This window comes from Musca domestica, unplaced genomic scaffold (genome assembly GCF_030504385.1).
Source record: "Musca domestica strain aabys unplaced genomic scaffold, Musca_domestica.polishedcontigs.V.1.1 2, whole genome shotgun sequence".
Classification (NCBI taxonomy): Eukaryota; Metazoa; Arthropoda; class Insecta; order Diptera; family Muscidae; genus Musca; species Musca domestica.
The window spans coordinates 8,330,036-8,343,460 of record NW_026712249.1 but is presented as its reverse complement, the minus strand read 5'-3'; the positions used below and the strand labels follow the sequence as shown (position 1 = coordinate 8,343,460).

At 36.1% G+C, this 13,425-nt stretch overlaps 1 protein-coding gene across 1 annotated transcript in view; it reads left to right on the top strand.

Annotated features, from left to right (window-relative positions):
* The first annotated feature begins 5,543 nt into the window (after nucleotides 1-5,543).
* The window catches only part of LOC101896533 (uncharacterized), a 101,435-nt gene continuing 93,553 nt past the window's right edge, over nucleotides 5,544-13,425 (top strand). Inside the window, exon 1 of the mRNA XM_059121767.1 lies at nucleotides 5,544-5,985. The gene's annotated coding sequence lies outside the window, so the exon portion shown is untranslated. The remainder of the gene's footprint in view (nucleotides 5,986-13,425) is intronic.

The window sequence follows — 13,425 nt, the reverse complement described above, 5'->3', positions numbered from 1 at the left end:
CCCTCACTTTATATTTCTCGTTTCTAGTTTACGTCAGCGCGCATGCCAACTTCCCGAGAGTGCAGAGAGAGCAGAGCGGCGACAGGCAGAGTGTTTGCGCGAATGTTTGGTATTTCTAGTTTTGGCCTTTTTCTCCTTTTTTTTTTGGCTCAAAAGTCTGCGGCGAAGCCGAAGAAGTAAATCGAAACCCGTAAAACGAAAAGCAAGCAGCGGCCAACATAAAAAATTTTAACGAAAAATGCGAAACGGAAAAAAGAAGAAAAATTCGAAAAAAAAAGAAAAACAAAACAACCAACCATCCACCAAAATAAACACACATCGCAGCACATACTGAGTTTTGGTGGGTAGTTATAACAGCTGTGTTCATTAAAATAGTACTTGACAGGGGGCGAGCGAGAAGCGTACATTCCAAAAGCCCTATAAATTGGGTGAATAAAACGTGTGTCTAGCCGTTTTTTTTTGTTTGTATTGAATAATGTTTCTGGGTATATCGTGTTAATAATGACAAAATTTGTGGGTTCTACTTTTGTTTGTTTTTTATATTTAAACGGCAGTGCGAGCGATTATTGAGATTGTGTCACGAACAAGCATTTTTTGCTGTTCTGTTCTGTTCTGTTTTTTTTTTTTTTTTTTGAAACAAAGTTTAAAACTCGATTTTGTTTTTCGAACTTATTGCTTTTGTTTTTCAGAGATTATTCCGGCTTATTTCTGAAATTGTCATAATCAATTTAAAATAAATTTAACTGTTAACTGCATTAATTTTTTGGAATGATTGTTTTACTTGCGTCACAATGAAGTTCTCAAGTAGCTACTGAGGCGATGACCTTATCATTTCTTTTTCAATATTTTGAGATATTTTTCGCTTAGGATGCATACACACATATCAGCTATGATGCAGGATAGATATACCAGGGTTTTTTTTTGGAAATTCAAAATTTAAGTTTCCGAAAAGTTCTAAAAACTTAAAATTTGGTATGAACATCTAGGCTGGAAATTAAGTTTGGTATATGAAGATGGTTTTGGAAATGTGTACTAAAGTATGCAAACCGTACTAAAGTATCCACCCGTAAATGGTATTAAAATTGGAACATCGAACTTTTGGTATTAGTTCGTGGTGGGTTGTTGATAAAGAGGTCTTCGAACTGTATACTATACAGAGTGAGATAAAAAAAAAACTTCAACAAAGTCAACTCCATAATTTATACATTTTTTTTAAATTTTATTGAATGAAAGCAAAAAATGTCGGAAATAGCATTAAATTTAAGATATGTTCGAATGGGTCACCTTTGGCACGAATTATGGCCTTCAAACGGCCAATAAAACCGTCACACGCTTCCCGAATGTTGCTCTGCGGTATCTTGGCCCGTTCCCGGCGAAGCGCTAGCTTGAGGTGATGGAAACTTTGGTATTTTTTAGTGCCAACCATGCTTTCCAAAATACTCCAGACACAATAGTTCAACGGATTGGTTTTCGGAGATTTTCGTGGTCTTTGTGCGCTGGAAATGAAACGAGGAACCTCATTTGGTAACAATACCTGGGTGCCGCGTGCTGAGTCCTATTGGAATGTCCAAGGTATGCGGCCAAAATGTTTGCGAGCCCAAGGCTTTAATACACCCTCCAAAATATTTTCGCGATAATATTCGGCGTTTATTCTGATGTCACGGTCGATTAATACGAGCGGAGAACGAAACAACTCTTAAGCTCTTTTGAGTCTATTTTATTTCTGGTGCGGTGTAAGTTCTTGCACATTTTGGAATTTCAATGGCTTTAGCCCGACCTCATTTTTCAATATTTGACGAATGGAATATTGCGATATGTTCAGCTGACGAGCCATTTTTCGGTCACTGGGACGCGGGTTTCGATCAAGTCGCTTCTTTACTTTTCGAACCATTTCTGCTGATGTTGCTATTTTCTTCCATCCACTTCCTTCTCGGTTACGCTACCAGTATCACGGTAACGAGCGATGGTACGAGACACAAAAGATTTATTCACATTTAAATGCTGGCGTGCTCTAACGATAGCCTCTTGTGGTTTTCCAGCCAAATATAAAGAAATCACACTGTCGCGCTCGAATTCCATCACGAATAACTTTTTTTTCTGGAAAATTCACACCAAAATCCCTTTGTACGCTGTAAACAATATAATGAGCTGTCACTGGAATAATTTCAACAGCTGTTGGATGAGTGGCTTATAAGTGACAGCATAGGCAATTTTTGTCATAAGACATTGCAATATTTAAATGCGAAACTTGAACAAAAATTGCTGAGTAATGTAGCTTATTCATCAAAATACCGAATATAGAGAGGTACTATTTCATGGCGGCTATACGACCTCCACAGAAAATTTTCTGTCACATTTTAAACAATTCCGGTGAATAATGTCGCTAAAATCATCAAAAAAAAGGGAGGTAGCATTATATGGCGGCTATACGAAGCCGTGCACCTGCGGGACAATTTTCAGTCATAGGCTGTGGTATCCATTACGAATTTCAAATGCCAAATTTAAAACAATTCGTGTGAATAATGTTGCTCAAATCATCAAAATGCCGTATATCGAGGGGTCCAGTTATATGAGGGCTATACGAAGACGTGGACCTGCACATACAATGTTCTGCCATAGACTGTAATAGGCATTGCGAACTTCAAATACTAAATTTAAAACAATTCCGATGAATAATGCCGCTAAAATTATCAAAATGCCGAATATAGGGAGGTGCCGTTATATGAGGGCTATACGAAGACGTGGACCTGCACAGACAATTTTCTGTCATAGGCTGTAATATCCATTACGAACTTCAAATACCAAATTTCAAACATATCCGGTGAATCATGTCGCTTAAATCTTCACAATACCGAATATCGAGAGGTACCGTTATATGGGGGCTATACCGAAACGTTGACCTACATGGCTCATTTTCAATACCAAAAGTCCTGCAGACATAATGTACATTTGAGTAAAATTTTATCAGCCTACTTCACTTTGTTCGGAAGCTAGAGTGATTTCCATAGACGGATAGACGGGCGGATATCGCTAAATCGACATAGAATTTTATGCTGATCAAGAATATTTATACTTTGTGGGTTCTAAAGTGTATACTTCGAGGTGCTACAAACGGAATGAAAAACATAAAATACCCTCCATACTATGGTGAAGGGTAAAATAGTAGAATGATATGAATTCGAAAATCCGGAATATCGTATTTTCGAGATTTTATTCAAAGAACTGGGGGACTGTGAATAGAGACCTACATTGAGAACTAACCGGGGGATTGTGGACAAAAGTTCATATTGAGAAATAGCTAAGGTGGGTATAGTACTCTTCAAAAGCCGGGTCTCAATACTGCACACATATATATTTATTTCGAAATATGGGATTTTATCAAACATTTCCCCAATGGGAGATTTTTTCGAAATTTTTTCCAGAGGTAGGTATTTTTACCCTGATTCCGAGAAACTATTTTTTTCTTGGGGAAGGACCCGGGACCTTAAACTTTTGAGCCGAAAATCAGGGTTCAAGACCCGGATCCACTTACCCGATATAGACAATATAGGTATCGTTTGAATACCTATCCAACATGAAAATACCTATTCAACAAGTGTGACCACATGTAGTAAGTGGTCATGGTTCTGGAGTTATAGTCAAATCGATATCGTTGGAAAAAAGATGGGGTAAGTTTGTGGGACCCGGATTTTTTATAAAACCCCCAAAAAGTCAAAAAAAGGCCCATTATGGGGTTCAACAAAAATTATAGCTGACACTCTTACATTTCCAAAATTCTTTAATTTGAGCTAATACATTTTTTGGGTCCAAAGATATGGGTCTTTCCATCCGCATAACCCGATTCTAACCAGTGCATTAAAATTATGTTTTCACTAAAAAATGTTTATTTCGCGTAACCGTCGCTGAAATTACAAAATTTTTTTGCATATAGACGGCCTTCAACCGGGGCTTGAGATTTTCTCCTCTGTGTATGTCCTACACCGGCTAATGTGAACCAAAGTTTTCTAAATTTTATACCTTTTGTGAGTAGCCGGCCTTTGGGCGGAGCTTTAGATTTTCTCCTTTGAGTGTGTCCTACACCGGCTAACGGTGTTGAGGTTTTCTCCTCTACGTATGTCCAATACCGGCTAACGCGAACCAAATTTTCTAAATTTGGTGCTTTTGTAATCCAACAACGGCTACGCGAAATAAACCCTTTTTTATTTGAAAACATAATTTTAATGAACTGCTTAGAATCGGGTTTTGCGAATGGAGAGACCCCTATCTCTGGACTCAGTAAAGGTATTAGCAGAAATTGTAGCATTTTAGAAATGTAAGAGTGTCAGCTACAATTTGGCATCAATTTTGTTGACCCGCCTTTTATTGACTTTTTGGGGGTTTTATAAAAAATCCGGTTTCAAAATATCGATAATTTGACTATAACTTCCGAACCGTGGCTACTTCCCGCATCTTTTTTCCAACGATATCTATATTGCCTATATCGAGTAATTGGATCCGGGTCTAGTCGTGGTCTTAAAACCGGACTTTGGGGTCAAAAATCTGGGGTCCCGGGCCCGTCCCCTAAGAAAAAAATAGTTTCCCGGGATCAGAGTAAAGATACCTACCAATGAAAAAATTGTAATGAACTGGTTAGAATCGGGTTATGCGGATGGAAAGAACCCTATCTCTGGACTCAGTAAAGGTATTAGCACAAATTGAAAAGGTAAGAGTGTCAGCTATAATTTTGCATCAACTTTGTTGGCCCCCAACTTTGTTGGCCCTTTTTTGACTTTTGGTGGGTTTTATAAAAAATCCGTGTCCAAAATATCGATAATTTGACTATAACTTCCGAACCGTGACTACTTACCGCATCTTTTTTCCAACGATATCTATATTGCCTATGTCGGGTAATTGGATCCGGGTCTAGTCGGGGTCTTGAAACCGGACTTTGGGGTCAAAAATCTGGGTTCCCGGGTCCGTCCCCTAAGAAAAAAATAGTTTCCCGGGATCAGGGTAAAGATACCTACCACTGGAAAGAATTTCGAAGAGTTCTTACTAAACTAGAGTTAAGCCAAAATTTGCCGGAAATATTTTTCAATTTCCGATAACAGGTTTTTTTTGGGCCCAATTACGTTTACATAACATGTTGCTAGTATTTCGAGCACAGCTGTAAATATTTGTGTCTAATACAAATTGGCAAAAGGCAACAAGACAAATAAACAACAAAACCCCAACAACAAAAGAAGAAAACATAACATACAAAACAAAATGTGCAACAAAAGCAACAACAACTAAAAACAACAACCGATAAAAATTCAAAACGAAGCTACAACAACTCGTTTCAACAAGTGATTTTTCAAGTCGCAGCTCAATGCGGCCGATACTCTCACATGCTCAGCACGACAGTATCCAACGGCTGAGCGAGTGAATGACATACATACATGCGCATAAACGCCACTCTCTGTGAGGGTATTGGTGATTGGCTAGAGCAGTCCAACTTGAAGTTTGTGTTCGAAGTCTTTCGTTATTTGAATTTGAATTCAGTTGCTGCGCGTTTCTAAACGAGAATGGTTGTGAACGGTTGAGTCGAGTTGAGAAAACAAACAAACGGGCGATAAAGACATCATCAAGTGAAACACACACACACGTACCTACACAAAGGCAAAAATTGTTAACAAAAAACCAACAACAACAACAAGAAAAAATAATAATAACAGTAGTGAAAGAAAGAAGAAAGCCAAACAAAAGTGGAGGAAAAAAAAAGTTGAAAGAAAACATATCCATACTCTTCATTAGTAGTAGCTGCTGAATGGCTGGCTGACTGACGGACTGACTGGCTGGTTGGACCATAGCACCCAAGAAAAAGTCAGACCACATACGAAAAGAAATTAACAACAACGACGAAGTGAATTAATGAAAGTCAAATGTGAATGTGTTCGAGTTGAAGTGTCAAATCTGAAAAACAAACATCAAAAATATTCAAGAAGCTTTGTGACAAAAAAAAATGTAAGAAACGAAAAAGAAATATTTAAATATTCAAATATTTTGTGTGGCGATTAGAATCGTACAGAAGCCAAGATAGAGAATGATAGAATGTAAAAGAACGAAGAAAACAAGAACAAACACACAGACAGAGAAAACCAGATCCTATCGAATTGATATTCAATATACCAGTATTTGACCCACCACCCTCCTCCTACCCCTCATGGCAAAATCCCACCATGGCCAGTGGCCACAATAAACAAAATGATTGGAATTCTTTTCCTTTGCGAAACAGAATCAAAAAAAAAAAAAAACTTAGAAACTGGATTTCTTGATTAAGATGGAGTTGTTTTCAGATTATATTGAAAAAAAAAAAAAAAAAAAAAAAAAAAAATATGAATTTCATTAAAAACTAAAAACTAATCAAAAAATTTATGAATTTTTAAAAAAAAAATATGAGCACTGTTCCAAAGGGGACCCATAACTTCTTTATTTTGGATTTTCCCCGAAATCCGCAAAATTCCTGGCCAGCATTAGCAGCGATTGAGGCCATGAAACCCCCGCGGCTCTCTCATTTCCAAAACACCAACTGATTTTGATGACATAAATAATTTCTAAAAAAACGACAACAATAATAACAACAACACCAATGACACTGGCAAAACTTACACAATGCTGATGATAATGATCGTGACAATATCGCAAAGAAAAAAATGAAGAAGAATTTATTGTCAAAAAAAAAGAAAAATAAATAAATACGAAAAAATAATTCTATAACACATTACCGCTAACGACTTTGCTATGGAGTGATTTGGAATTTTGTTTTTTTGTTCGGTAATCAGGAAATCACTCATCATGTCATAATTATACCCTACAACGATATGGGAAGAGTTGGCTTTTTTTGGCAAATGATTTTGATATGCTTTGGAATTTGGCAGAAATAGAAGGAAGTGGAAAGATTAGACTTCAAAATATACTACAACATAATTTCTCAAAATTTCGATGGTACCAAAAGAAGTGGAGCGATAAAGTCCAACCATGAACATCCAAAATTTGGGCTTAACTCAAGTTCAGTAAAACGCAATTTTTTCGAAAGATAATGAAAATACGTATGCAACAAGCGGTCACATTTAAAACGTTTCGGGTGGTGTAACCAAATCATTTTTATATACGGACTTTTTAAAAAAATCCACCAAAAATCGCAAAATCTCCCATTTTTGGAGTTCATAAAATTCCAAATTAAAGTTGACACTCTAACCTTTCCAAATTCTTAAATTTGTGTTATTATATTTTCTGGACTCAGAGATATGGGTCTTTGAACCCGGCCGAGGACCGTCTACATAAAAATAAAAAATAAAATTAGAAAAATAATTTTTTTATTTTCGGTGCTTGTGCTTCATGAATACTCAAAATTTTGACTATTTGTGGGAGAGGTACCAGAGGTATTAGAAGGTAGCTTGCGTTAGTAGAAATAATGGGATGTGTGAAATGTGAAGAGAACCGGAAGCTAATTTTATAATCATTTTGGCTATTCAAAACTTTGATCCTTTTTTGGGGGGAGATTCAAGAAGAAATGATCCGATCTCTACCATCTTTAAACAGATCTTCTGTTTATAGAAATATTGAGATGTGCCAAGCCTGAAAGGAATCCGTCGTTGCTTTCGCATTTCATGTATAGTAGAAATAATGGGATGAGTAAAATATGAAGAGAACCGGATGTTTATTTCGGATTTTATAATAGTTTTTGTTATTCAAAATTTTGACCCTATGTGGGGGGATACAAGAAGTAGTGTACCGACATATCCTATCTTCACATCAGACCTTGTGTTATTAAATATTGTAATCTGTGTAATTTGGCGACAATCGGACTCTTACGCCACATTTTGTAAGAATTATAATTATAAAAAAAATGTTGACCCTTTTTGGGGGAGGTACCAAAAGGTGTAGACAGACATATCCCATCTTCACACCAGATCTTGCGATAGTAAAATACTAGAATGTGTCAAATTTGAATACCATCGGACTCTTATTTCACATTTTATAAGACTTATGATTATTCAAAATGTTAACCCTTTGTGGGGGGTACTTGATGAAGTGGACCAATATTGTCCATTTTCGCACCTAAGCTAGCACTGAAGAAAATATTAGGATCTACAAAGTTGGAGCAATTTTGGACTACCCTTCTCTTTCTGTGCAGTAAATTATTTTCTTTGAAAATGTTGACATTTTGTGAAGGAGGTACCAGAAGGAGTGGACCGATATTGCCCATTTCAGAACTCGATCTAAGTTTGATAATAATATTACGATGTACCAAGTTTGAATCAAATCGGAAACTTCCTTCGAGAGTTATCGGCCGCCAGATCGACTCCAAATGTTCTGAAACGGATTTGGTCCCAAGAGACCTAGGGTCTAAAATCGTTATTTCGAAGAGGCACGTTTTGGCCGTATCAAAAGATCATACCCTCTTTAGCCATATTAGTTTGCGTAGCCAGTGTTGGACGTACCCAGAGGTAAAAATCTCAAACGCCGGCTACTTAAAGGGAGATTAGAAAAACGTTGGTTCGCGTAGCTGATGTTAGACATAACCAGAGAGAGAAAATCTCAAGTTACATAAAACACCATAAAATTTAGAAAAACTGAACAGAATGTACTCAATAGAATCGGGTTGTTGGAGGTTTAAAGACCCATATATCTGAATACAGGAAAGCTAATAGCACAATCTGTAAAATTTTGGAAAGGTTAAAGTGCCAACTATGTAATATATTTTGTGGACTTCAAAAATCGGACCTTTTTTGATTTTTGAGGAATTTTATAAAAAATTCGGATCTAAAAAATTATTGGCAATTTTCAAAAAAAAAACAAAATAAATAAAATCCGTTAAAAATTCTGTTAAAATATTAAAAATATCGAATGTAGACGTTATTCGGTATGAGCTACATTATTCACCGATTTTTTTTTCAAGTTTCGCATTTGAATATTGTAATGGCTAATGACAAAAGTTGCCTATGCAGGTCCACTTCGTCGTATAGACCCTAACTATACGACGAAGTGGACCTGCATAGGCAACTTTTATCATAAGCCATTACAATATACAAAATGCGAAACTTGAAAAAAATCGGTAAATAATGTAGCCCATGCCGAATATAGAGAGGAGCTATTATATAGGGGCTATACCAAAACGTGGACCTACATGACCCATTTTCAATCCTGCAGACATAATATACTTTTGTGTAACATTTTATAAACCCACTTTAATTCGTTCGGAAGCTAGAGTGGTCGGACATCGCTAAATCGACATAGAATTTTATGCTGATCAAGAATATATATATACTTTGTGGGGTCTAAAATGTATATTTCGAAGTATTACAAACGGAATTATATGGTTGGAAATAAGTTGGAAATTCCGGCTGAAGTGGTAGTCACTCACATAAAACCATGTAAACAAGCTTCATTTTTTACAACATACTGGGTGTTACACATCTTCTAAGAATCCCAAGAAGTTAAAATTGTGTGTGATTTGAAAATTTTTGAATTTCGTTAGATGAACGGTGGTCTTATCTGCTGTCTGTTTAATTAGGCCAATGATATACACGTGTTAATAATTATTCCACTTATCTTAAAAAAAAAAAAAAAAACATGTCTGCGGTTTTTGTCAATCTAAATAATTACATGAACCACCGAAAAGTGTAAGTTAAGCAATTATAAACTTATGTCCGAGTTGAAAATTTCTTAGGCGTTTGTAAAAGTTTGGGTTTCTTCCCCCATTTGATGACTGGCAGAATATTTCAAAGACTTTAAATTCCCGAAATATTTGGAAAGTCGAATGTGACATTTGTCTATGGAACATCATGGCAAATGCAGAAAAATATTCATGGAATGACTCTGGATTTTCACTATTACAATTTCCATCAACATTTCTGCTGCCTTTTATTCCTAATAAAGATGGGACTTGATAAAAATCGGCATTCCAAATCCAAATTGCGAAATTACAGTCATTTCTGTTGGAAATTAGAGCAAAGACCTCCGAAATACAGAAGATCAGGATGTGCCGTTCTATGGGAGCTATAAAGAATACTGGACTTACATTGGAATCTTTTAGGCAAGAGAGATGTTCCTACAACCTATAAGGCCAAATTACTATTGTATGTGTTGAGAAGAGAAGATAAATTCTCAGCTGCACCACGTGAAACATTAATTCCTACTAGAGTCGCGTGGATCGACGGATTCATATATTTTTTTACATAGATGGCCCGAAGGAGAGCGTGACTGGGGATTTTTTATTGAAGAATGAAAACGTGGGGAAAGCCACAAAAAATCCTATAGGGAGTCCCCGATGAGATTACTAAGAACCTTTTATTAATAGATTAGTGGGTTAACCGGCATCCTTATGGGTCTCCTGGGCCTTCAAGTTCCTTTGTACAAGATAATAATAACTGTGCTAATAATAACATATGCCGGGCATGCTGGGAAGATGATAAAACTTTGGAGGCAGAGAAAGCGTTTGCAATGCCTAGCGTTTGCAAATATCAGATCCCAATTCTTAAAGAACTACTCCCTACCAGACTTTAATCAGATAATGGTAAATTAAATAAATCTCTAATCTAGAGCGCACTACAGGGCATGTGGTGATTTCAATCTAACCTAAGATTAAATCCGTATTTGTCTAGCGATCCACCTTCTTTAAATTGCCATTAACAGAGCAAGAGAAAACTTGAGAAATTTTTATGTTCTTAAAGTTCGTAAAGGAATATCAAATTTATTCATAATAGTCCAACCATTTTATGATGACAAAGGGATGGTATTTTTCAAAAGTTCTTCTAGAGGGTACACATTCCAATGGAATTATCCTTTTTAAAGGAATCCTAAAAAAATGACCAAATACCACGGAGTCTTTCCAAAACAGTTTTTCTTTCCATATGTTCTATTTATCATTATGAATATTTCGAAGGAGAATGACAGATTTCTTATGGACTCAGAATATGGAATCCCCCAGCTTAAAATGTTACCCTTACCAAAAAAAGAATATTGCTTTAGAAAAATATAGACTCACATTATCAGTTTTAGACAGATATCGGTTGATAGACTTATGTTTGAATATGAAAAAGTAAAAAAGCAGCTAAGTTCTGCCGGGTCGAACTTTTAATATCCTCCACCTTTTCGAAGAAACTTAAAAAATGTAAAAAAAACTGTCGAAAAATACCGCTTAAAGAGAAACCGTTATATGGGGTCTATACGAAGACGTAATCCTGCATAAACTTTTTTATAACAGGCTGTAGTACTCTTTACGAACTTGAAATACAAAATTTGAAACAATTCTGATAAAAAATGTTTTTAATATCATCAAAATATCAAATATAGGGAGGTACCGTTACAAATAAGCTATATGAAGAAGTGGGCCTACATAGACAATTTTTTCCGTCATAGGTTGTAGTACCCATTACCCATTACGAGGTTCAAATACGAAATTTGCAACATTTGTGGTGAATAATGTTCTTAAAATCATCAAAATACGGAATAGGGGATGAATCGTTATATGGGGGCTATACGAAGATGTGGAGCTACTTACGCAATTGTCTGTCAAAGACTGTAGTACATATACGAACTTTAAGTACGAAATTTGAAACAATTCCGGTAAAAAATGTCGCTAAAATTATCAAAATAGCGAAATAGCGGGAATACCGTTGTATGGGGACTATTCGATATGGTGGGCCTATATAGATAATTCTCTTCCAGGAGCTAATATACTCAGAAAGAACTCCTTGTTTATAATTTCAGAAAATTCCACTGGAAAATGTGGCTAAAATCATCAAAATACCGAATATGGGGAGGTATCGTTATATGGGGGCTATACGACGGCGTGAACCTGCATACACCATTTTTTTGTCATAGGCTGTACTATCTATTATGAAATTGAAATACGAAATTGGAAACAATTCCGATAAAAAAAAAAAATTGGCTACAATTATCAAAATATAGAATATCGGGAGGTACCGTTATATGGGGGATATATGATATCGTGGACCTATATAAACAATTCTCTTCTAGGAGGTAAAATACTCAGAAGCAACTCCTTGTGTAGAATTTCATTGAAAAATTTGGCTAAAATCATCAAAATACAGAATATCGGGAGGTACTATTATATGGGGGCTATACGATATGGTGGACCAATATATCTCATCGTCGAAATTTTAGCTTTCTATCATAATTCGTTTTGACTTCAGCGTGATTACAACAGACGGACGGACCGAGAGGAATCGTCTTAAAATTTTAAGCTGATCAATAATATCACTACCGCCCATATAACAGTACCTCCCGATATTCGGTATTTTCATGATTTTTGCGACATTATTCAACGCAATTGCAATAAATTTCGTATTTAAAGTTAATAATGGGTACTACAGCCTAGTTTGGTAGTTTTCGGATTTTTTTTTTTTTTTGAAAATTTTCAAGTTCCTTCCAAATGCTGGAGGGTAATAAAAGATCGGCCCGGCCAAACTTAGCTGTTTTTTACTTGTTTCTACATAAACTGTAATTCGTAGACATAAAATGAACTGTAGTGACATTTCATGACCAGAATCGTTGATTATAGCCATCATTTTTGTAATTTTTGTTATGAAAACATCTCAAAACGTATGTGGTTTTGTTGTTCATTCTAACTTCTAATTCTAGAACGTCTCCTCCGCGAAATACTTGAAAATCTGTGACATTCTTAAAATTGCTTTGAAATGGTTTAGTTTCGTTCGCCGATGATTACTGCCTCCAGGTACTTGGCCATTGTCATCGTTGCTAGCTCTGTCAACGATTATGGCCTTCATTGTATTGGCAAATTAAACTATAATGCCATCGTTTGCCATCATAATGATGATCATCATGAACAACAACAACATGTTAAGACTCATCACAGCAGCAGCGAACAGAAAACGTGGGGATCGTGGAGGAATTTCGATGTTGAAAATAAAATTTAAAATTTCAAAAGCAGCATTGGGATAAGATATTTCGTATTCTAAGGACTCAGAATCCTGCTTTAAAAACAAAATGTCATATCAAAACGCTGAAGAGGTCAAGTAATCCTTCGCTTCGCCGGGATAAAATAATGGTATTGATAGCGATCAGCAAATATAGCAAAGCTGTCAGATTTGCTTTCAAAAATATTTTTCTCTTCAATAGAGAGTAATGTGAAGTTTAGCCAATGGGAGAATACTGCAGACCTAAGCAAAACAAGCCAGTAAGGGAAAGTCAAAAGTCGGGCGGGGCCGACTATATGACACCCTACACAGTTATGCATTTTTAGTAGAGCTCCCGTAACACCATCCATCTATCAACATTTGGCTTTAAAGCAGTTATAGTATGCTATAGAGTGCATGATATCAATTGGAGGAGGATTATATTAAAAAAATATGTATCGAAGCCGAGTTGCACAAAATGGAAACGTACGTCCAGAACTTTACTCCATTTGGGTTGATA